General features: G+C 46.3%; 1 protein-coding gene across 14 annotated transcripts in view; it reads left to right on the top strand.

Annotated features, from left to right (window-relative positions):
• The window catches only part of Epn2 (epsin 2), a 95457-nt gene that overhangs the window by 24655 nt on the left and 47693 nt on the right, over window positions 1-23109 (top strand). The window contains exon 1 of one of the 14 annotated variants that reach the window (XM_074046695.1): window positions 11165-11454. The exons of the other annotated variants lie outside the window; for them this stretch is intronic. The gene's annotated coding sequence lies outside the window, so the exon portion shown is untranslated. Of the gene's footprint in view, window positions 1-11164; window positions 11455-23109 lie in introns of those variants that run through there. 14 annotated transcript variants of the gene reach the window in all.

Raw genomic sequence — 23109 nt, 5'->3', positions numbered from 1 at the left:
ACTTTCTGATTAACTTGAGACATGTCAGAGAGATACTGACCCTGGCTCTGTGCTGAGAAGATGGTCCCAGTCCTCCACTCTCTTCAGCCTGAACTAGAAAAACCTGGGGGAGTAGGGGGAAGACCACAGAGGTGCCTGGTTTGGCTGAATGTACTATGCCTCTTTGAAATGTTAGCATTGAGTGCTGCAAAAGCTTCCTGTGGCTACCTTGACAAGTGACTGCAGCACAGCGCTTAGATAACACAACTGTGTAAGTGACAAGTCCAGCACGGGGCTTGGGGCTGGGCTGTGTACTGCTCGGAGGTTCTACTCCAAGTATATCTTCCTATTTAAAGTCAGCTGACTAGAAACTTTAATTCTGTCCACTATCTCTTTGCCATTTACGTTAACATATTTACAGGTTCTGGAATTTGGGTGTGGATATCTTTGTGAGGCCAGTATTTGCCTACCATAGTTGCCAGCATTAAAATCAGGAGGTCCTGTATAGCCATCCACAATTGCAGCTTCATGGACAAATCAGAACACTTGGCAGCTGGGGGGGGGGCGGGCTGCACTGTTGCCTGGCAACAGTGGATTGGAGCCAGTGTCAGCGCCATCTCTAGATGGGGTTTGTGTGTGCCAGTTCTCTGTGGGCCCCTGCCTTCCCCAGGGTGGCCACTGGTTTCCTTTCGTTGTCTAAACCCCGCTGTAGGGACTTAGGGGCTTACCCAGAGTCCGTTCACACCACTATCCTGTGTTAGGGTGGTCGAGCTTGCCACCTTCCTGTTTTGTGCCCTACTCTTTGCCCTCTGCACCTTGCTCACACTTCCTGCCCCCAGACTCTTGTCCTAAATTCTCTTCTGCCTCTGCCTGGTACACACTGTCCCTCCTCCTCTCCTGACCCAGGGCTCTGTGCTCTGCAGCATCTCTGATGCTATTTTAGGTGGTATTGTTTGTGCCATGACTCCTTGTCTCCTGTCCCCTCCTTTTCTGGCACCCAACTCTAGTACATTCTGGTGCCTTCCGTTTTATGTTTCACATTGGAGTTTGTGAAAAGCAAGTCTTTATAATGTACCTTTAGAGCCATAGCCATCAAAAGTCAAGATGACACAACAAGCACGTGGCCAAATATCTCTGTGCCATGCACTCTCTAGACCCTGGGCCTGTGACAGGAAATGACAGACTCCTGTCCATCTCCCCCTCAAGACTGATTGTAGAAGAGGAGAGAACCAAGTGAATGGGAAGGACAGTATGAACCTCGTACTGCATCAAGGGGGTCTGCGTCCTTCAGCTCGAGGCCTGGCAAGCTTTGTGGGCATTGTATTTGAAGGGGCTGTTTCTGGAACTTCTGTTCCAGGCATTGGGTGAAAGATCCCTGTGTCCAGACAGTGCCTGGACCCAGCTGACAGTTGAAGATTGAGCAGGCCTGCCTCTGGCTGTTTGCATTGAGAAGGTTCAGGGCAGGCACCTCCTTGTGTTGCTGCCTAGAGATCTGAACTGGGGCCCTGTGTAGTTTCTGAGGGGCTGTTTGTATGGCCTCTTGTGGAGGGACCTGTATCAAGTGACCCTGAACTGTTGGATTTAGAGTGGAGGGCGCCTGGCTGAACCCCCAGAGACTGACAGCTGAAGGATAGCTACTTTTATTTATACAGAAAAAATGTGTTAAAGAGCTTTGAAAACTTGCTTATAACAAAATTTCCCATTATGAAGGATTTCAGACATGTAAAACTAGGATAGTGTGGTGAACCCCATCACTCAGATTCAACAGTTTTAATCTAGGCTCCTCCCTCCTGGATTATTTTAAAGCAAATCCCAGACTTTAAACGTGTGTCTCTAACAGTATGAGTTCTTTGCATATTTTTCCTGAGTGAGAGGCCTCCATTCCTCTTTAATTCTGGTTTTCATATGCTCTGTGTTTGAAGCTGATTTGTTTTTACTTCTGAAATAATGATCATCACATACAGTTTTGATTTAGGTTGATTTTTTTTTTTTGGGACCATTCTGAGGTTTGAACTCAGGGCCTCACACTTGCTAGGCAGTGCTCTACCACTTGAGCCACTCCACCAGCCCCTTAGGTTAAATTTTATTAGCAATTCTATTAGGGCAAAACAATGAGAGGATTGCTCTTTTAATGTTTTTTATTGTAAAACATACATAAACTTTACCAGTGTAACCATCTTGAAGTGAATAATTCAGTGGCATTTGGTCCATTCACCACTAGGTAGTTCCAGATCTTTTTTCTCGCTCCAAAAGGAAACCCACACTTACTCAGCAGTTGCTCCCCCACTCCCGCCTTCTCCTGCCCCTGGTAACCACTAATCTGCTGTTTATCTCTGTGGATTTGCCTAACCCAGGCATTCCATGTAAATGGAATCATATGTGGCCTTTTGGCTGGCCTCTTTCACCTTGCATGTTTTCTAGCTTTGTCCATGTTTATAGCATGGATTGCTTTTTATTCCTTCTTATGGCTGAATAATACTCCCCTGTGTGACTGGACTACTTTTGTTTGGGTTGTTTTGTCTTTGGCAATTGGGAATAGTATTTTAACTCAGCATTGTTTAATTTGAAATGTGGTGATAGGATGTCTGGATCGAAAAGAAAATGTCATGTATGAGAGGGCAGGGGAGTGATTTGTTTGACTCATTTATTTCAACAAACACCTTTCAGAAAAGCTTCTGAGTTGTAGTCTACATAGCAGAAAATATACTTATGCATGTGTATAATACCAGCACAAAAGGAGCTTGGCCCCTTCTGGTTTTCTGCTGTTTGTTTTTGGTGACCATGAGGCCTGCTTTCAAAACTGCTTGTCTGATGGACAAGCTGAGTCTTTAGAGACCACACTGCAGGTGTGAGGGTGGGCAGTAGCCTTTCTGAGCACTGATGGTGGAAGACTTGGCAGTGTCTGGGACTTTGCCCTCTTCTGAGTTTTGGGAAACTCTTCTGAGTTTCTTGATAGGGCTTGTTTTCCTGGGTACCAAGTCGATGCATTTGTCTACACCCCACAGGAACATAGCAAAGAGCCTGTGTCTTAGCGTAGCCTTTTCCCCAGTGTGCCGGAGTCTAGGAGGGCAGGTTAACTGTGTTGTCATCTGTGTGCAGGGCCTTGGCAGGCTGCTCTATATCCATGCAGGAGTTAGTGAAGTCCTTAGTGAGTAGCCAGGTGCTGACAGGTGGGCATTCTTCTCAGGTCTGCTTCTGTGGAACCGTGTCTGAGAGAGTGGTGAGCATGGCCCCATGCCACATGTCTGGGGGTTATGGTCATGAAGTTGGGGGGCATACTCTGCTATGTTGTGCCATATGTCTCCCTTTGGAGAGCATAGGGGAGGGTTTGTCTCAGGTCCCAGGACAAGGAAAATCTGTGAATCTGGTTTGTTTTTTCTCTTGTACACAGCATGAATCTTCTGTTTTGGCCACTAGGAAACTCAACTCAGAGCCAGTCATTTGTCCCAGCAGTAGTTACCCAACTTTGGGCTCTGATCTTGCTTTCTGACTCAGCTTTAGTCTTTCCTTCTGCTTCTCTGTTGGCTTCTCGTACTTCTTTTCATTGTGTTCTCTGGATTTCTCTATGTCATTGCTGTCAGCTTTGGTTGCACTTCACCAACATTGGCGGGCAGCGTTTTTTTTTTTAAATGTACTGATGTTTCAGTGGTTCTGGGATGGGGTCTGATCATAAGTATGTTTCCAGAACTCCCCAGAGAGCCACAGGGAGAACAGGTCATGAGTTTCTGCTTGAGGCCTTTTCACTTCTCAGTGACCAGGTGAGTCTATACAGACTAAAAAGGTGGGGTCTGAGAGATAGCCAAACCCAACGACAGCCATTCGAGCTCAGAGAAGTGGAGTTAAAGAGGGTTATGTAGCGGTTTCCTGCCTGTGGTACCTGTAGGGTACCTCTGAGGGGCTCTTCTCCTGTTCAGAAACCACCATAGGAGGCTCAGTTGGATCACAGTGGGTTTTAATCCCTCTGAGATTCAGCTCTGAAGTCCTTGGGCCTGCCTAGCTATGGTGTGCTTTTATAACAAGATCTTCTGTGCCATTCAGGACCAGGTCCTGTGCTCTAGTTAATTTATGCTTAATGCCATTTACTGTAGTAATTATAGAGAAGACTTGGTGCATAAAGAGAACATTTAAAACATGCTCCTTGCAACTAATCTGATCCTTCTGTGCTTTAGAAAGAAAAAAATAATCTCACTCTCCTTGCTTTGAAAAGAAATAAGAAATTAGGAAAGAGAACACATTGTTGATTTAAATAATAATTTTTTATCAGTAGAGAAAAAGACAAAAGAAATTACTATGTAACCTGACTGCAAAGTATTGGGTGGATAATAACATTCGAAGAAAGAGAAGCAAAAATTTCTTTAAACAAGCCAAACCCCTAATTCCTCTCCCTCCCAGAGAAATCCCAGGTCGTTGTTTTCATTTATTTCTTTCGCCTTTGAACAACTGTCTTGCTGACTCTTTTCCCTTCCCCACCATCTGATAATAAAGGGTTTCCAAAGACTGGTTAAAGTCAGCTCTACCAAAGTAGACTATTGCAATATGGTGTCTTCAGGCAAATTTCCTTTTTTGTACTAAGTTCCCTGAGGTTGGTAAGGGTACCTGCTTTAATGATGTAGGGTGGAGAGACGTGATCCTTTTCCTCCCTGTTATAAGGATCACAGTGGACAGACACCCCCAAAACAAAAGAGAGGTTTCCAGGAGAAGCCTCTACAATGACAGGGGAAAATATCTATTTTATGCATAGGTGCTGTGAAGCAGAGATGGCTATGTAGAATTGTAGTTGGACAAAAGGGTATGATCCTAATAGTCATAGACTGGGTGGGGAAACCTAGCAAGGCTTGGCCATTCACATTCCTCTTGGCCTCTCAGCTGAACCATTCTTTCCTCCTGGCTTTGGGACAGGACCCTCTGGAATGAGAGTCTTAGAACCTACTATTGAATAAGGTGGGTGAGAGAATTTCCTTATGGCCAGCCCCTAGGCAGAATGGCAGGGTGTTGGAGGAGGAAGGTAGAATAATTCTAGTTTTGTGGCTGGTTTTGGAGGAGAATGAGGGATGAGAGACAGGAGAGCAGGAGGTCAGAGAGACCTTCCATGCTGTCAGTTCAAAGTACTCAGCATGCCAAAAGGCTAGGGCGTTATTTTCTGAGCCCAGCAATGGTCATCAGAGAAAATTCTGGTTTATTTCCTCCCAAGTTTCTGTTTGTTCACTACTGCAGTCCTGGTAGAATATCTAACCATGATGGGGTGACAGGTGGCCATGCTGGGAAGAGACCCGATGTCTTCTGTGACTTGTCTTTCTGGGAAACCAGTTGCTCCCTTGCTCTGGCTTGTGGGTGTCCATAGCCCTCCAGAGGCTTTGAGGGCCAGGCGGGAACTAACTGTAGGGGAGAGATTTTGCTGGAAGCCAGTTGGGTGTGGTGACGGAGAAGGAGAGAATGGCAATGTGGGTGTGCTACGAGACTGCTGTGCTGTGGCTGAGCTGGGAGTATGGAGGAGGAGCTGTGCTGTGGGACAGGATGTTGGGCTAAATCTGGGGAAACAAGGACCACTGTGCTGCACGCATTTTAGAGTCTTCCAGAGTGTGACAGGCCATCTTTTGTGTAGCCACTGAATGCTCTCTGTGCCTCAGTTTCTCCTCTGGAAGAGTAGCCTTTCATTTACACCAGAGGCACCAGCATGCTTGGGTTCTGGGTCTCTGGAGGCTTCCCATTCTTAGGTGAGTGCAGCATTTGGCCAGCAGGGGTTTCTTTGTTATTTTATTTTTTGGCAGCACTGGGGTTTGAACTCAGGGCCTCATGCTTGCTAGGCAGGTTGCTGTTACTGCTTGAGCCACTCCACCAGCCCCCCATGGGGTTGCATTTCTGTATGTGGCTTCTTCCTTGATGAGATAGAGTTGGCTTGATGACCAGAGTCTGTAGTGAGTGTCATCATGTCCTTCCCATCTGACTGCTGCCTTTCTCTTCAGGAGTCTCCAGAAGAGAAAACTGGCCAGTTCCTCAGGACAAGTGTGTGCCTGAGCGCTTATGCAACTCAGAGAGGTGGATCAGGCTGTGGAAACCAACCAGCTGTCTGCAGGGGACCCATGGCATGCCCACAGCTGTGATTCCCTTCTCTGGCCCTTGACATTGGTGCTGTACATGCTCAGTCAGAAGTTGTTTGAGAGTCCTTGTGAGCCGGTCTCGCACAGTGGTTATGGTTCCCTGTTTCCTATTCTGTGGTGTTAGGCCCACAGAGCCAACCCCAGTGGAAAAATGTCAGTCTTCCCATGAGACTTGTGGTCACCAGGAAGCTGGTGGGTACCACATGTGCAGCGTGTCCAGCAACATTGCACTGCCAACTGGTGGATATTCAAGAAATCCTTTTGACAGAAATGTGAAGGCTACCAGGCATAATTTTCCCCCCCTTTATTGTGTTAGGTGGGGGTACATTGTGGCATTTATGAAGGTTCTTACAATGAGTCAAATATATCATACTTGAATTTGCCCTTCCACCACTCTCACTTATCCACCCCCCACCAAAGAATTTTTTTTTTAATTTGGAAGAAAAAAAATCAGTTTTGAGCTCAGAAAGGGGAAGCAAATGTTATCTTCCTTAACAGAAAAACTTGGTCTGCAGCACATTGGCTGCTGAGTCAAGCTGTTGGAAATAGTGTTTTTCACTGCCCTTTGAGGACCATGGAAGTACAATTTGGGATTGCTTGGCCTGAGGTTTTCTCCTTCTGGTGGGTGATCTGGAAACGTGGTTTTGCTGCTGTTTTTGTTAAATGTGAGAGTAGTAGCTCGCTGATCTGGTATCTTTTGAGCCTTGGGTTATTTCAGAGAGAAACCACTGGAAAACAAATCTCAGCCCTTTGAGGGACAGAGCCCTCTCCTTTACTTTTTCCTCTTTTGCATTTTTCCTATTACCTGACTTAATGAAGGCCAGGCCTGTTGGTCTCCAGGGGAAAGACTGAGGGGTGCCTGGAATGAGGAAATGGGATTATGTCACAGATATCCCTTGGGATAGCCACCCATCACTCTTGCACCCCTAAGGAAAGGGCCAAGTTTGTTGTCATGGGCGTTCAGGACTGTTCTGTCTGACTTTGGCCCTGTGACCTTATGATGGAGCATAGATCTGCTCTGGGCTGCACTGGATGGGGTTTGCACACAATGCTATGGGTGGTTCATGGAGAGAGAAAGTTCAGTCTGGAGTGGACAGTGGGTTGGATAGGGGCATGGACAGTGAGGGAAGTTACTGAGATATGAAGCCGGAAGGGCCTAGAGGAGAGTCAGAGAGGAAGGGACAGCTCAGGAAACCCTGAGCCTTACTCTCACTGCCATCCTTTGGTGCCCACCTCTCTCACAGGAGGATGCATAAGGACACAGCTGGGCCTGGGCTGGCACTCAGCTCCTGGGCTGCCTGGCACTGACTGGTATCTGAGACCTGTTGGCTAAAGGCTTTGATGTTGATCTGGCATTTCTTTTTGAAGCTTCTTAAAATTGGGGATGGGGACTTTTTAAAAAATAAAATGCTCATTTGAATAGTCAGTATATTCACTCACTTTTAAAATAAAATAATATTAAGATACACTTTTTTTTGTGGTACTGGGGTTTGAACTCAGCGCCTTGCTTGGCTTGAGGCTCCCCCGACCCCCAATCCTTTATGCTTTAGGCTTCAAATAGGGTATCCTGCTTTTGCCCAGGGCTGGCCTCAGACCATGATCCTCCTATCTCTGCATTCCACATAGCTGGGATTGTAGGCAAGTGTCACCATGCCCAGCGTAAAATACACTTTGAGAAATATTGACCTTCACTACTGATCTTGTCTGCTCTGCCTGTCCTTCTCCCTGGCATCCACTTACATAGTTTGAATTCCCTTCTGGTGGTTCTCTATGCAAATGCAAGCAAGCACAAGTGTAGATTCTTACTTCTTTTTAATTTTATTTACACTATTCTTTATTTACTGGAACATTGTACAGATTTTTCCCATGTCAACACATAGTGAGTCATTGCCACTCTTTCGTTTAGTATTGTGAGGTTTTCCTTTTTAATACCATTCCTTAAAGAAAGACTTGCTGGTCATTTCCAGCATGCTGTTTACTGATGTGCCTGCACTGTGTCATCTTCCATGTGCATTGCTGCGTATATATGTAGGTCATTCCACAGGGACACTGAAGGGTCAAAAGGGAGACACATTTGTCACTTTGACAGAGTCTACCAGTTCTCCTCACCCAGGGGGTGCTCCACACTGCCCTCTCAACAGCAGTGTAGCTATCTGTTTCTCAGCCATGTCAACTGCAGGTGTAGTCAAATGTTTGGATTCCTGCCAACTTGACAGGTGTAAATAGTATCTCAATACAGTATTTGTGTTTTTCTGAAGTGTGAGCTGATCATGCTGTCATATGTTTAAGGACCATTTGTATTTTTTTCTGTACAGTTCAGCTCGCATTTTTCTCGGGTTATTGGTTGCTCATTTTTCAATTTCTCCCCCTGACACCTCACCCCCCCATTTTGGGGAGGGGGCAGTATGTGGATTTGAACTCAGGGCTTTGCATTTGCTAGGCAGATGCTCTGCCACTTGAGTCACACCTCCAGCTCTTTATGCTTTAGTTATTTTTTGGGATAGGATCTTGTTTATGTCTGGGCAGGTCTGGACCACTCCTGTTTTATGCTTCCCAGTAACTGGGATGCCAGGCATACACAGCTTTTATTGATTGAGATGGGATCTGAGATAGGGTCTTGTAAACTTTTTGCCTGGACTGGTCTCTAACTGTAATCCTCCCAGTCTCTCCCTCCTGAGTAACTAGGATTATAGACATGAGCCACCATTCCTGGCTTCAATTTCTCTTTATAGTTTTGGAAGGTTGGTTCATTGTGTTATGAATTATAAATATTTTTTTCAACACTGGATTGAGGCGTTGAGGACTGGTCCCTTCTGAATTTTCATGGGAGGTGATGGAGGCCCAGTGTCTCATCTCAGATACCTCATCTCAGTTTTCTGACTTGTCAACTCTCTTCACTTGTAAAATGCCTCCTCTGCAGAATTGCAGCAAAATTGGTGCTGTGGCCATCTGGGCCAGTGCTGGGCACATAATATAGGTAACCAATCAATTAGAGCTGTTGCTGTGATTTGATCAGGAATTATTCTGATCAAGCCAGATTCTTAAATTCCTTGGGTTCAAAGATTCAGACTTGTGGCCTTGGGACAGAGCCTGGTTCCTTTTGGGAAAGATCACAACTGTGGCTTCCTTCCAGAGTTTGAAGTTAATTGGCCACAGACACATTTTCAATGGGAACATACGATAGTGTGGGTGTGCTTGTGTTGGACCCAGATGGGCTCTGTGCCGCTGTGAGCACAGAAGCCCCCTTGCATCTCCGTGGCCTGGCACAGCAGGGCTTGTTTCCCCCTGGGGCTACGTGTCTAGTGTGTGCTCAGGGGACTTTGCTCATGGCCATTCATGAATCCAGGGTGGTAGAGGTCAGGCTTTTCTTTTTCTTGTTAAGTTTTATTGATACATAATTTATGTACCGTGCGGTGAAGTTCACCACTTACAATATGCAGATGGTTTTAGTGCTGGGGGCGGTTCCGCAGATGGTAGTGCATTTAGAGCTGTGCAGCCATCAGCACTACCTTTAGTGTAAAGTACTCACCACCCCAAAAGAAACCCTGTGACCACCGAGCAGTCATTTCTCCTAACATTTTCTCTCCACCCCCTGGCACCTATCAATCCACTTTGGGCCCTATGTTCTGAACATTCCATAGAAGTAGAATCATGATATGTGGCTTTTTGGATCTGGTTTCTTTCACTGAGCATCATGTTTTCAAGGTTCATCTGTGTTGTAGCACGTGTCAGGACTTTATTTCCTTTTTGGGATGAATTATAGTTCCATTGTATGGCCAGACCAGGTTTGTTTATCTCCTCATCTGCTGGTGGACAAAGTTGTGTTCACTCTTTGGCTCTTGTGAGTAGTGTGGCTGTGCACTTGGTGCATGAGTCTGTGTGGACATGCCTTATCTCTGGGCAAATGAGGCGCTGTCTTGATGCAGGTGTCCACCATCACCTCCGTGGAGGAAAGAGGATATGGAGAAAGGCACCCTGCCTTTTAAAGCGTGTGACAAAGACGTATCTCATTTCTGTCTCATCTTACTGTTCAGTACAACAGCTGACTTCAGAGGAAGTGGGAAAATGTCGTTCTGTTGTAGGACCAGGAAGAGAATGGGATCACAAATGTGCTGGATAGAACTAATACAAGAGGAGAGGAGAGGAGAGAGGGAAGAGAGAGGGCCTTCCTGGGCCCCAGGGGAGGGGTTCCACATAGATAAGGTCACTGAGGAAATGTTTGTTAGTAGACGTGACAAGGGTTGACCTGGAAAGCTTCCTTGGTGGAGAGATCTCACATACTCCAAGGGGCATCCTAGATGGGTGTGTGATATTGGAACAGGGAAGGGCAAGAAACCCAGAGGTGGTGATGCCCTGAACTGAGATTGAGGATCAGGCCCTTCGGGGTTTTTCCTGGAGGCAGCGAGCCTCAGTAGAGAGAGCACAGAGTCTGTTCCAGCTCAAGGACTCCCCCGACTTCACTTGTAAAATGCCTTCCCTGCAGAATTGCAGCAAGATCAGTGCTGTGGGCCACTTGGACCAGTGCTGGTACATAATGGGCATTCAGTACATTACAGCCGTCGCCTTGGTGCATTTGACCATCAGCAGCTGAGTTCCTGTATGACCAGGCACGGATTCCGAGGCTTTGGGCTCATGCTTTCCTTGGAAGCACTGACATGCTGTGGGACAGCCCTGTTCTCACGGCTTGGTTATGCCATTTTGGCACAAGGATGAGATGAAGGCTATTGTGAGGAGGGACATTGGTAGCACTGACATGGCTGGTACACATTCCAAGGGCAAGTAAACAGTTATTCGTTGGCCTCTCGGCACAAGTTTCTAAAGAGCAGCATTTTCTGGGCACAGAAGCAACTGTGTAACGCACCCAGTTGTTAGTGCTGGAAACATGCCCCTTGATTATTAGTTTTCCAAACAAAGCAGGACAATGGCCGTGTAAACAGTTTGAATGAAAACATTTGGCTAATGGAGATAAAACCAAAAGGAAAATAACAACTTTCATTTCCTTTTGGTTTTTATGTTTTGACATTTGGCAGTATATTTCTAATCTTTACAGAATTAAAAAAAATTACATGGTATGCAAACTTCTGTTTGTTTATGCTTGTTAAATTTAGTGTGAAATAGACTAAAAAATTCCCTCCTGTTCCATGTCAGCTTGCTCTGTTTTGCTTTGCTTCCGGAGGGGGTGTGGTCAAGGAACCAGCAGATCAGAGCAGAGAGGCCAGTCAGAAGTGCTTAGGGACACTCCTGTAGCAGAAGTAGAAGCCTTTAGCCTCATTTTCTATGCTCTTTCAGGTCCTTTATCTCACTGATGCTCCCCGACCACCATTACCATTTTATGAGTTGAGGACACTGAGGTTCGTGGAGGTGACTAAACTGTCGGGTACAGCAGCAGTGTTTTCACTTACTGACTTGTTTAAAGCTATAACAATATCCATTGGCTATGTTTTTATTTATTTATTTATTTATTTATTTATTTATTTGAGACAGGGTCTCCCTGTGTAGCCCAGACTGGCCTCAAACTCAAGACCCTTTTGCCTCTGTCTACGGAGTGCTGGGATCACAGGCTTGTGCCACCTTTTTGGGGTGTGTGTGTTGATAAGTCATGTATTTATATTTATTGTGGGCATTCGAGGGGCCATGTTTGGAGGTTTGGTGAGGGTGTGGAGGAATAGCAAATTCTGAGTAGGGAGGGAGGAAGAAAGTTCGAGCAGGTGGGGGCTGGTCTTGGTGCGCTGTGGAGTCATTCATTCCTGCAACAGATGTGTGCCAGGCGCCTTGCCAGGCCTGGCATACAGCAGTGAGGAGACAGTCGGGGCCTCTGTCCCCCAAGAGTCTGTAGTCCAGAGGTCGTGGGAGGAAGGAGAAAGGGTGGAAGGAGTGCCGGATGTCCAGGCGCACTTCGTGGCAAGGCTTCTCTGGCTTGCCTCATTTGGCCTGGCAGCAGGTGGTAGACCCTGGAGGAATGGGAAATGTGGGGTGGGCAGGTGGAGAGTAGGGGTAGTGAGTTCAGTTTTGTCCTAATACTGGCATGCCCAGCAATGTATACAGGGCATCTGAACTGCTCTTGTGGTCATTAGTGCTGCATACTGCTGTATACAGGCTCACAAGTGTGCCCCCTGCCCTCTGCTTCCCTGGCACTGAATGAATCCCCTTACCTGCCTATTTGTGGCCTGTTCTCCTGGCTTCATCATTGTCCCATTTCCCCAGCTCTCTATCCAGCCCTCTCCCTGTCTCTTTCCCCCTGCTCCTCCTAGATGAACATGCCACCCCAGTGCTCCTCCTGCACCTGATACTAGGTGCGAGCTGCCACTGGCTGTCCTGCCACCAGTGCCAGCTCTGTCTGCCTGAAGTCAAACTCCCTGAAACCCTTCCACTGTTACTGCTGCCTCCGCCCCTCCTACGCTGACTTGCAGGCCGCAGGGCTCTTCCTCCCACTCTGTGTTCATGGCTGTCTCCTGCCCTTTCCCATTCCCCCGCCAAACCTGGATTCAGGCCCAGTCTCTTGTCATCGTTCTGTTGTGGCATCTAAGTGTCTTCCTGTCTTCATCTTCCCCCCTGCCCTGGCCTCTCCACTGCTTGATGAGTATTTCAGAAATGCCATTCTGACTACGTCAGTTCCCTGCTCCCAAACAAAACAAAACAAAACCAAACCCAGTTCCAGTAGCTTCACTTTCAGCAGTATTTTCCAAAATAATTTTCAGTGGTATGCAGTTCCATGTTAGCTTTACTAGTTCTCTATCTTAAAAATTCCATAGAACTTTGGCAAATTCCTCAAAGAGTTAAGCATGTAGTTACCATGGGATCAGCAATTCCACTCCTCAGTATATACCCAGGAGTGTTGAAAACGTCCACACAGAAACTTGTGCACAAATGTTCATATCAGTGTTGTTTGTAACAGCCAAAAAAAAAAAAAAAAAGGAAACAATGCAAAAATGTGATACATCCATGCAATAGAAAATTATTCAATCATAAAAGGGACTGGAGTAATGGTATATAACCCGACAGGGATGAACCTTTAAAACATGATGCTGAGTGAAAGAAGCTAGACACGTTTTGTCTGATTCCATTTACATACACTAAATATCCAGAACAGGCAAATCCGTCATGATAAAAAGTAGACTTCCGTTGCCAGGGACTCAGGGAGGGGCATTGGGAGCAACTGTTAATGGATACAGGGTTTCTCTTGGGAAGGATGAAAATGCTCTGGAATTAGATAGTAGTGATGGTTATACAACATTATGAATCTTAAAAAAAAAGACAAAACACTGAATTGTGCTCTCTAAAGGGGTGAATTTTATGTTGTGTGAGTTACAGCTCAATAAAAACAAAATAAAAAGATACCCCCCAATAGATAACAAGGATACTTGATTTCATATATGTTGTTACTCAAAGTGGGTAGTTGAATTTAAAGACAAATTGATTTAAAGAAAAACATGAAGCCAGTAATAGTGTGGCCTATAGTAAGGCTTCCAAACTGAGCTCATTTCTGAGTTCCTGCCCCACAGTAAGTGCTCTGCCATAGTTAGCAAGTGTTATTGTTTGGAGGAGCTGGCAAAAATCTGGAAGGTGAATAACCGGACTTGGCAAGTCCATGTTTGTTAACATGCCTGCTGAAACCCTGGTGCTGCAGCTTCCACTTGTTTCCTGGGGTGCCTGTCTGGTTTTGGCCAGTCTGCTGGCTTCATGGCTCTCCCTGAGGGCTCCTTATTCTTCCATGGCATTGCCGCAGGTGCACTTGATGGTACCATCCTTTCCCCAGCTGGTCTCATGTCCTGCTTGGAGCGCAACCAGTTGTGTGTCCCAGACTGGAAGCTGCATCTTGTGTGTCCCTAAATTTCCTGCATCTGCTGGCATTGCCTTCTTTATACACAGTGATGTGAAGAAAGTACTTGTCAAATCTAGGATCAACTAAACAATTATTAATAAATCTTTGTGACAACAAAATGATATCATAAAACAGGATGGCAAAAATATTTTTAAAATTTGGTGCAGGGAGGATTTGTGTACCTCAGGAATGGGCTGTTCTCCTGGGAACATTCTCCTAGAAAAGCTTGGCTTAGGTGTCCCAAGGGACACATATGCACACTACATCGCTATGGTGACAGAAATCTGAAAGTAACCCAGGTGTCATCCATGGGCGTGGGGGAGGTGCACTGTTAAATGGTAACAGAATCACATGGAAGCCGGCGACTGGGCTGACTCTCAGAAACATTGCACACAAGTGAGTGTGGAAGACCAGGCATCATTTAGGTTTATAGTGTGCATGCTACAATTACTTCCTTTTTTAATAAAACAAGAGACTAGCCAGGCATGTGCCTGTTGTCCCAGCTACTTGGGAGGCTGAGGCAAGAGGATTGCTTTAGCTCATGAGTTTGAGCCCAACCTGGGCAACAATAGTGGGATCCTGTCTCAAAAAACAAAACAAAACAAACAAACAAAATATATATAAAATAAAGGGCTGGAAACCCAGAGCCTAGACTGTTTGCCCAGGAGTGGAGGAGTGGAGGCGGTGAGGAGGGAAGGAGATCTGCTTGGATCTTGTGATAGTGTTCCAGGCCTGGCGGGGCCGAGGGGTCACTGGGCTCATTGTGTGTGCGCCTCACATGTGGTTTGCTCGCATTTTCTTATATGCACCCAAAGTAACCCAGTGAAACATTTACACAAACACAAGAGCCACAGTAAAACATTAGGGCTGCCCCAGCTCCCACCTTTTCTGGGGAAAACTCTTGACATTTAATAGGAGTTAGGAAGGAACATTTCCTCTCCATGTGGCCAGTCTGTGTTGTAGTAAAAATAAAAAAGTACTAGGAATGTGTCCAGTAGAGAGGAAAGATAGACGTAATATTTATATTCTGTATCAAAAAATGAAGTTTACCTTGCATCATTAAGATGCTCACTTTTTTCTGAGTGGTGTTTCAGATGATGTAGGTCATTTCAAAGGAGCAGTGCAGACTTCTCAGGTTATTACAGTCCGTTTGGCTGACTTAATGAAGACATTGTAATACCCAAAGAGGCATTATTTCTTTTCTTTTTTTTTGGTGGTACTGGGGTTTGAACTCAGGGCCTCATGCTTGCTAGGCAGGTGCTCTACCTCTTGAGCCACTCCACCTGGGTATTTTTGAGATAGGGTTTTGTGAACTAGGCTTTGAAATATGATCCTCTTTATCTTTGCCTCCTGAGTAGCTGGGATTGCAGGCGTGAACCACTGGCATCTGGCTGGCATTATTTCTTAAGAATATGAGTACATTTTTTTGTTTGTTTTGAGACAGGGTCTCACTGTATACTCCTGGATGGCCTTGAACTCAAGATCCTTCTGCCTCCGGCACCCAAGTGCTGGGATTACAGATATGTGCCACCATGCCCAGCTTAGAAAAATGTATGTGTGTGTACTTTTTTGTGTGTGTGTGTGTGTGTGTGGAACTGAGGTTGAACTTGGGGTTTTGTTGCTTGCAAAGCAGGTGCTCTGGAACTTGAGCCATACCGTTAGTTCATTTTGCTCTGGTTATTTTGGAGATGGGGTTTCTTGAAACTGTTTGCCCAGGCTGGCCTAAAAATGTGATCCTCCTGATCTCAGCCTTCCAAGTAGCTAGGATTACAGGCGTGAGTCACCGGTGCCTGCCCGTGAAAAATGCATTTGTAAGAACTATTTAGGAGTCTGTGGGGTGTATGACTCCTTCAGCTGACCCCACTATATTGTCAGTCTGTGCTCCTAACCTCTTTCAGAGAGAGCTTTCTTTGAAGAGTCTCAGAGCCCCTTCCCCTTTGCTGAGTGCACTGGAAGTTGCTGGGATCCCCAGATTGTGATCCTGGCCCAGCAGGAAATAGTTGCTTCCCTGCTATTAGTCCAAACACCTACATAAGAGGGGCCTTTCTGGGCCTGCAGTCAGCCAGGAAAAATTCCTTGTTCTTAGGACTTTCAGTGCTAGATTTGTCTAAAGCCAGAAAGAATAAGGGTTAAGAGGGTGAGACCAGAAATTGGAGGTCTGGGATCAGATCCTGCTCTACCACTTGCTGGCAGTGCAGCTTTGGCTCAGTGGCTTTCTCTCTTTGCCTCGTTTCCTCCTCATAAAGATGGAGATGAGAAGAATAACTCCTTCATAGTATTGTTCAGAAGATCCAAAGAGTAACATCTGCAAAGTGCTTAGAGCAGTGCCTGGCAGATCAGAAGGGCTCAGTTACTAATCACTAGCATCTACTTAGAGCCCCTTCTGTTTCCTAGTACTATTCTAGTTTTGTTGGCTGCAGTAGCAGAGCCAGCACTCCTGAGGCTTGTCTGGGAACTCCAGCTGCAGAGAAGAGGAGGTGAGGAAGTTAGTTGGCAGGTTCCATACCCAGTCTGGAAGGACAGGCTTGTGTGCCACACATCCGCCAACCTGCCCAGCCATATCCTCCTTGCCTTCTCAAGGGAAGCTTCTGTGGGTTCATTTCTGTCCCGGTGTCCTCAGGACCTGCAGAGAACATCACTGTAGACATTCTTATGCATCTGGTGGGCAGATGGTGGGGAGAGGAAGCAGCTCTTTGGATATGGATCACTTGCCAGTTCCATTCTGGCAATCCCACAACTGCCCTGAGCAGCAGTTGGCATTACCTGTGTTTACCAGATGTAGAGAGAGAGAGGGGCTCAGTAAAGCATATCCATGGGCCTCAGGCCACACAGCTGGGAGGCAAGAGGCAGATCCATTTGTGGTGAGGAAGAATTACCCAGCTGGGCCTGTGGATGCTGTCCAGGCCAGCCCACTGGCCACACTCCAGTCCAGGCTGTAAGGGTGCTGAGCTACTTCTCTGACCCAGGTTTAACTGTTCCTGTCCCAAGGCAGTTTTATGATTGAGCCTGAAGCACAGTAGCTGTTTCTGGAGCATGAAAGGGAAGCAGGAACTGGGAGAACAGTGACAGGGTGTTAACTCTGCCATCTGAGGCTATGGGATACGGATATTTTTCTAGACCTTCTTGTTTTGGCCACATTAGGTGCTTATTGAGTCCCAGTTGTGTGTCAGACACTGTTAGAGGCTCTTGGAGACAGTGGGCCAGCATGGAGGGTTGGGGCTGGCAGGACCTGAGTAGATAAACAGGCAAGAAAATGTCAGGAAGTTGGGGCTCAAAGAGTTAACCTTCAGGCCTGGCCCTTCCTCAGGAAAGCCCAGGGGCTTCCATTTAGGGTGATTTGGTTCATCATTTGAGCTGGTCTCTGGGATTCTGGCCCATCCTCTCTGCCCCAGTGCTGCTGGGGTGGGTGGAGTGGGCACTGAGGCCATTAGGCAAGACTGGGAGACCTTAGCCATCATTACCAAAAATCTGTGAATGCAGTTGAGAAACCTGCCCTGTCTCTCCACAGTACTGGGAGAAGCCGAGGTGGCCTCCCAGAAGGCTGGTCACAGGAGAGTGGGGCTGTACATGCGGATGGGGAGAAAATACTTGCCCTTGATAGATACCCTCCTGGCACATATCCTCTGCTCCCTTTTGGGAAGTGTGTGAAGTCACTGTGGGCCTGGAAGCACAGAGGCTGCTGAAGTTTGGCCAAGAGCTCTGCTCGTCACCCCATTTCACTTCCACATTCCCTGGCTCTTTGGGACATGGCAATAGCCCAGCACTTACCGCCACCAGTCACCAGCCTGCTAAATTGAGCACAGACTCATGGGAACTCAACATTTTCCCAAGCTGCTCTACATTTTTCTAAGCATCTCAAGATGGAAAGTTGTACTGATATAAGTGATGGCAATCCAGCACCTGGCCTGCCTCTGGGGTGGGGGAGGTCTCTGGGAGTGCCTGGCACTGGCATCTTCCAATAGCAGTGTCTCCAGTTGCAGAGTCACAGTGTGTTAGAAATTTGAGTCTTGGGGGTCACAGTCAGGCTTCCTTGAGTGGGGAGGGGTTCTGAGCATTTCTCTTCACACTGCCAGAGGCCAAGGGAGCCCTCCATTTTGCCACCCACAGAGCCCCATAGGCCAGCAGAAGCATCCAACTTCTTGGCTTGTGGCCTGAGTTCTAGCCCCTCAGTTGGTGACCTGTGGCTGGGATGGTCAGAAGCTTGGGCTCTCTGTGACACCATGGAGATAGGTGGCAGGGAATGAGCCATTTGTCAGAATTGGGGCCTTTGGGACTGAAGGGTTTGGAGAGGGTATCTGGTCTGATCATTTCAGATGCCAGAACCTTGGTCAACAACTTTGTTGGTGACACATAGGGGTCACAGTGTTGGACCTTGCTTCTGCTTTCCTAAGTTAGGCTTTCTGTACCATGCCACATTCACTTTTCCACGATTTTTATTTTTATTTATTTATTTTATTTTATTATTCATATGTGCATACAAGGCTTGGGTCATTTCTCCCCCCTGCCCCCACCCCCTCCCTTACCACCCACTCCGCCCCCTCCCTCTACCCCCACCCCCTCAATACCCAGCAGAAACTATTTTGCCCTTATTTCTAATTTTGTTGTAGAGAGAGTATAAGCAATAATAGGAAGGAACAAGGGTTTTTGCTGGTTGAGATAAGGATAGCTATACAGGGAGTTGACTCACATTGATTTCCTGTGCGTGTGTGTTACCTTCTAGGTTAATTCTTTTTGATCTCACCTTTTCTCTAGTTCCTGGTCCCCTTTTCCTATTGGCCTCAGTTGCTTTTAAGGTATCTGCTTTAGTTTCTCTGCGTTAAGGGCGACAAATGCCTGCTAATTTTTTAGGTGTCTTACCTATCCTCACCCCTCCCTTGTGTGCTCTCGCTTTTATCATGTGCTCAAAGTCCAATCCCGTTGTTGTGTTTGCCCTTGATCTAATGTCCACATATGAGGGAGAAACATACGATTTTTGGTCTTTTGGGCCAGGCTAACCTCACTCAGAATGATGTTGTCCAATTCCATCCATTTACCAGCGAATGATAACATTTCGTTCTTCTTCATGGCTGCATAAAATTCCATTGTGTATAGATACCACATTTTCTTAATCCATTCGTCAGTGGTGGGGCATCTTGGCTATTTCCATAACTTGACTATTGTGAATAGTGCTGCAATAAACATGGGTGTGCAGGTGCCTCTGGAGTAACCTGTGTCACAGTCTTTTGGGTATATCCCCAAGAGTGGTATTGCTGGATCAAATGGTAGATCAATAATGTCTGGCTTTTTAAGTAGCCTCCAAATATTTTTCCAGAGTGGTTGTACTAGTTTACATTCCCACCAACAGTGTAAGAGGGTTCCTTTTTCCCACACATCCTCGCCAACACCTGTTGTTGGTGGTGTTGCTAACGATGGCTATTCTAACAGGGGTGAGGTGGAATCTTAGTGTGGTTTTAATTTGCATTTCCTTTATTGCTAGAGATGGTGAGCATTTTTTCATGTGTTTTTTGGCCATTTGAATTTCTTCTTTTGATCCACATGATTTTTAAAGAATGCTCTCCACTAAAAAAAAACAAAAAAACAAAAAAACAAAAAAAAAACAGTGTTGTCCACAATTTGGTTATTTGCAAAACTTCTTTGCCAAATAGAGGGGAGGTGGAGGAACAGGAAGGAATTCTTGTTTCCCCTTTGTGCGGTGGTCAGGGTGTTTACTTTCCACCCTAGGGGCAGATATAGCAGTTCATTGTGTCCCCATTCCTTGACTCAGGTCTCCTGACCTGTCCTTGCTTCGCAGAGTTTTTAAAAATGATTGGATTTCACCACCCATGGAATCTGCACTGACTCCTGCCCTTTCCAGGGGCTAAACAGCATGTTAGTGAAAATAGAATTTCCCTGCTTTCGTTTTGGTTCTGGATTTATGCTTTTAGAAAAATTAAGGACACATAAAGATGTAGGAGGCTGTCTGACATCTCTTAGCTCTCCTATGCTTGTTGCAATGGCTTTCGGATCCTTGGAGAAGCTACTGGGTGGCTCCTTGTGGCAGACCCTTCTTGTGGTGCTGACTAGTGAGGGGGTTGGTTCTTTCTATGCAGTCTGTCTTCCACACCACCCTGATGTAGGGAACCGACACCCTGGGATCCTTCTGTAGACGGAGGAAAGTACAGGGGTAGTTTCATGTTAAGTGTCCTGTTATCTAGAAGTCACTTGACTTAAGACTTCTTAAGTATTTGTTCCCCTCTGGATTCTTTACAAATTTGAATGTAAAGGTTTTTGAAGCCTGCTCTTCAGATACGGATATAAAATTTGATTTCTCTAACCAACAAGAAATCATTGGAATGGAGAGGCCCAGGTTCATTTAGTGTGGAAGACATTTCTTTTTGGCTGAATCTCACTGTTTTGCCTGTTGTGAGAGGACAACAGAGCTTTCGCCTTTCCATTTTTCCCTTCTGCAGGAGCAGCAATTATTAGGCTTTAAGTTAACGCTGGCATAGCTGAGGCAGAGCCATAATAGTCCTTTCTCTTTAGCTGAAATGATCACTGTTGAAAAGAATGTGGCACTGTCCATATTGTCCTGACTGGGCCGTTGTCCTCTGGAGGGCCCGCTTGGCACGGTCATGTGAACTGCTGCTCGGGACCCCTGACTGGGCCTCCTTATAGTGATCGTCACTCCTTTTCCCCAGAGGAAGGTGGAGGTATTTCCTCTCTCATGGATGGTGCACACAGGAGACAGTCAGTTAGCAAGGACTGCAGACTCTTGCACCCAGTTCAGGTTCTTACATGTCATTGTAGATGCCTTGCTTCTTGCCTCAGTATTTCTAAAAGTCACCGGCAGAGCTTGTGAAGAATGTGGCTCCCTTGCCTCTACCCTAGTTACTTTGTTTTCTGGATTTTTTTTTTTTTTTGTGGTACTGGGGTTTGAACTTAGTCTACACTTGAGCCACCCCATCAGCCCTTTTTTGTGCAGGGTTTTTGGTGAGATAAGAGTCTTGTGAGCTATTTGTCTGCACTGGCTTTGAACCTTGATCCTGGGATCTCTGCCTCCTGAGTAGCTAAGATTACAGGCATGAACCACCAGCGCCTGGCTTGTTTTCTGGATTTTTGAACAGGCTCCAGGAGCTTCTGATAAATACAGTGCATGGACCACACTGGTGTGACACTAGGGGAAACGTGGGCGTATCCCTTTCCTGAGCTCACTTTGTCATCTGCTTTTAGAAAGATGAAGTATGTGTGAAGTCACAGGAGGATGCCAGACTCTCGTTTGAGCTGCCATCTGAGGCGAGGATGTTTTAGTCAGTTCAGTTACTATTGACTGACTGGGACTGGATTAGCACAGTCACTGTTGAGTGACCTGTGACCGTTAGGTTTGGGGAGGGAGTGTTGAGGGACAGTTTGTTGTCTCACAGTAGATCACCATCCTCGATAATGGCAACTGTGCAAATCTCCTTAGGTTTCTCATGTGTATGTGTGTTCCCAGTCTCCCCTTGCAAAGGCATAGGGTAGCATCCTTGTGTTTGACAGGAACCCACCTAGGCTGCACAGAACTGCAGAAAGTCTCTCTGTTTCCCCCGATGGGGAGTGTGGGATTTGGAAGGTGTTTCCCCTCCCAGCTCCATAAGCCCTGGGAGCACATTTGTTGGAATTTTTCTTGCCTCCACAGGCATCACCCTAGTCTTGGAATTTTTTTCCTAGGTTTTAAAAAAAAATTTTTTTAACCCCCTATTTGTTATTTCAGTCTTTCCAGTTTCCTCTGTCACTTGAATTCTGACTATGTTTCCAAGTTTGCCAGACTCTGCACCCCTACCCCCCAAATCATCTGCACATACAGGGATACAGCGGTGGTGACATTATGGTTCTCTTCCTACATCACTCTTGCAGAAAAGTGGGTGATCCCAGCCTTTGATTGGGCGTGCTCCATTCTTGGGGAGTACTGAGCTTCTCTAGGAAGATATTGGGCCTCCTTGGTCAGCTGGTATTCTAGGAGTCAAGTGTGGACGGGAGCCATGTGGTGTCTCCACACTTGCACTTGAAGCCTGAGTGGGGTCCAGAGCACCATACTTGGTTGCTTGCTATTGCTAGCTTCCCTCCTCGTATCCTCTCAGGTGTTCCTTTCAGTGTTCTTGCATGTGACAACAAGATATCCTGCTGCTGGTTCCAGATGGGTTCTGAGAAGTCCAGCAGATGGATGGCCTCAGGCACGGGGGGCCCAGAGGTTCACATGTTGCCATGTTATGGCAAATACTCTCCTCTACTCTGCTTCTTGCTTCCATCTTTGGCCACTCAGTCTTTAGTATCCCTAGGTCCTGGCCCTTAGGTTCTGGCTTCCAGAAGCTTAGCAGCCTTCTGCATTGCTCATTAGTTTTAGGTCCCATCCAGAAAGGTCTCTAGGTGGCCCAATCTGGATTGTTTGTCGTTGGTGTCCCTGATCTAGCCATTGGGCCATTGGTAACTGTGGTGCTCTGATTGGTCTAGCCTGAGTCCCAGCCTCCTGGCTAGTTCCCAAGGAAGACTGAGATTCTCTTTCCAGGACAGTGGGATGGGAGATGGTTGTTCCACAGATAAACCCAGCAGATTCCAGTTCCAGGCTGGAAGTTAAATATTTGGCTTAGAAAGCTTCCTAGTTCTGGGGACAAACTGTAGAAAAGTGTCTCTTTCCATATCAAAAAGATTGTGGCTTTTTGACTTCAAGGTTCCCACAGTCTTCCAGAAGGCCTAACGTCCCATATATATATATATATATATATATATATATATATGTAAAAATATACAAAATACTTATGTGTATATTTTAGATAGAGTCTTGCTAACTTACCTGGGCTGGTCTTGAACTTGGCAGTCTTCCTGCCTCATCCTCTGTAGTAGCTGGGATTATAAGCATGAGCCACTATACTCAGTTACTTTTCTTTCAAAAAAATATTTCATTGATGGGGATGGAACCCAGGGTCTTCATTGTTTAGGGTACACTGATGAGATCTGCGTTGCCCACCATGCAACTTCCCCAGACTAGCTGGTATGTTCAGTTTCTTTGCTGCAAATTCAGATTTTACCCATTCATGGATCATGTGCATCTCATGTGTATCAGAAACTGATTCCTAATAAAGTGAATTACTAATTAACTCATTTTTCAAAACATAGACCTTTTTAGGCCTGGGTGGACATAGGACAGGATGGTCAAATTAGGCTTCTTTGCCTGGTCACCTTCTCTTCCCATGGGCC

This window comes from Castor canadensis, chromosome 11 (assembly GCF_047511655.1).
Source record: "Castor canadensis chromosome 11, mCasCan1.hap1v2, whole genome shotgun sequence".
NCBI lineage: Eukaryota > Metazoa > Chordata > Mammalia > Rodentia > Castoridae > Castor > Castor canadensis.
Note: the sequence above shows the minus strand (reverse complement) of the source record. Positions and strands in the feature narration are given on the sequence as shown.